We start from the raw sequence: 1957 nt of genomic DNA on the forward strand, positions 1-1957 counted from the left end.
TTAACAGCTCGTTCGTGACTGGGACCGCTTGCTGCGGACACACCTCACCTCTGCGCATCTGGGACTCGGAGAGGTAAGAACGGCTTCGGGTCTCCGCGGGGCCTGCTTTGGGTTTGGGTTTGGGTGAGGGAGGGGAGTCTGCCCCAAAAAGAGACCCCTGAGGCAGCTTGTAATTGCATCATTATCGTCTGGTTTGCCAGTTTGATCGCTGCCAGGCTGCCCTTTTTGTCCATGACTCAGTGAAGGAGACCTAAACGCGAGCGGTGGAAGAGTGGAGAGAGCTCCGGGGTGGGGATAGAGTTGGCAGCTGGGGTTGGATGTGGAGGGGTAAACAGAGGAGAGGACGAGGAGTAATTCTGTGTTGGAAGAGCAGGGCCCCGTGCCCGAGAGTCTCTTGCTGTCTCTTGCCCCATCCTGTCTAAGTGCCCCAAGCCGTGGAGCATCCACCTGATCCTCTGGGGTCGTGCTTTGTGGCTATAGCTCTCTTGCGCTCGGGAGCTGTTCTGGGTGCTCGGGTTCATCCCGGCAGTCGTAGCTGGACCACGGAGCCCAGACCTTCCTCGCGGACGCCGGGGCCCGGGGCTTGCCGGCTGGGGCACCTGGTATCACGGCTTCTCCTCTTTTAAACGAGATCGTTCCCTCGAGCCGCTGAGCGTAGTCGGGGGGTTTCCTCCCGTTGGCCCCTATTTCTCCGGCGCCGAGAGGCCACGTGCAGATGCTGTCGTCCAGGGATGTTGCCTAAAGTCGCAGGGGCAGGCACAGCACAGATCAGCCCTACAGCCTCCCTGTGCCACTCCAGTCTCTTTCTCCTCCCTGCTCTGCTGCTCTGCTTTCTGCTCCCTCCTCTGTGCCGCCACCTGATGGGCTTCTCTGCTTTCTGCTCCCTGTCCTATCTGCCACTCATTTCCCCTGCCTGATCTATTGCTCTGCTTTCTGCTCCCTGCGGTGTTCCCCTGCCGCTCTGCTTTCTGCTCCCTCCTCTGTGCCGCCACCTGATGGGCTTCTCTGCTTTCTGCTCCCTGTCCTATCTGCCACTCATTTCCCCTGCCTGATCTATTGCTCTGCTTTCTGCTCCCTGCCATGTGCCCCTGCCTGATCTGCTGCTCTGCTTGTGTCAGTTGTGTGTCCCCACTCTGTTTGCTGCTCTGCTTTCTGCTTCGCGCCCTCTGCCCTGTCTGCTGCTCTTCTTTTTTCTCCCTGCTGTGCATCCCCTGCCCCGTCTGCTGCCCTGCTTTCTGCTTCCTCCTTTGTGCTCCATGCCTGATGTGCTTCTCTGCTTTCTGCTCCCCGTCTGCCGCTTCTTTCCCCTGCCTGATCTGCTGCTTTGCTTTCTGACCTGTTCTGTGCTCCCTACCTGATCGCCTACTCTGCTTTCTGTTCCCTGCCTTATCTGCTGCTCCGCTTTCTGCTTCCTGCCATGTGCCCCCTGCCCCACCTACTGCTCTGCATTCTGCTCCCTCCTCTATACATCCTATCTGCTGCTCCCGTCCCCTCCCCGGTCTGCCACGTGCCCCACACAGAGGCAGCCAGTGCCACTTGTGGGCCCCGTGTCACAGGTTGGCCACGCCTGGCCGACAGCTTCATGGGCACGCAGAATGGATGGTCTGGTCTCCGTTGCAGCTTCTGCTCCCGCTCCGGGGCGAGGAGGGGTCGGGAATGAATTGTTCCGTCTGATAACCCGTGGGCCTCTCCGGCTGCGAGCGGCGAAGGCCGATGGTCTCGGCCTTGAGGCCACTGGAGGGGGGGGGGTCCACGCGTCAGCCCTCTGACTGGAGGAATCTGGATGCCCGCGGGGTCAAATCCTGACACACATCCCAGCTGAAGACAAATTTGTGGCTGTCAGCCCTGGGGCCTTTGTGCTCCGATGCCTGAATAGCAAATATCTGACAGGATTACCAAACCGCAGCCCAGCTTTACATGATTAGCGTGCTCTGCGGAGGGGCAGCACGGCTGGAGA

The 1957-nt window shown here is 59.9% G+C and overlaps 1 protein-coding gene across 1 annotated transcript in view; it reads left to right on the forward strand.

Annotated features, from left to right (window-relative positions):
- The first annotated feature begins 14 nt into the window (after positions 1–14).
- The window catches only part of LOC102381370 (F-box/WD repeat-containing protein 4-like), a 19129-nt gene continuing 17186 nt past the window's right edge, over positions 15–1957 (forward strand). The window contains exon 1 of the mRNA XM_014527349.2: positions 15–73. The gene's annotated coding sequence lies outside the window, so the exon portion shown is untranslated. The remainder of the gene's footprint in view (positions 74–1957) is intronic.

The sequence above is a fragment of the Alligator sinensis genome, unplaced genomic scaffold (assembly GCF_000455745.1).
Source record: "Alligator sinensis unplaced genomic scaffold, ASM45574v1 scaffold859_2, whole genome shotgun sequence".
Taxonomy (NCBI): domain Eukaryota; kingdom Metazoa; phylum Chordata; order Crocodylia; family Alligatoridae; genus Alligator; species Alligator sinensis.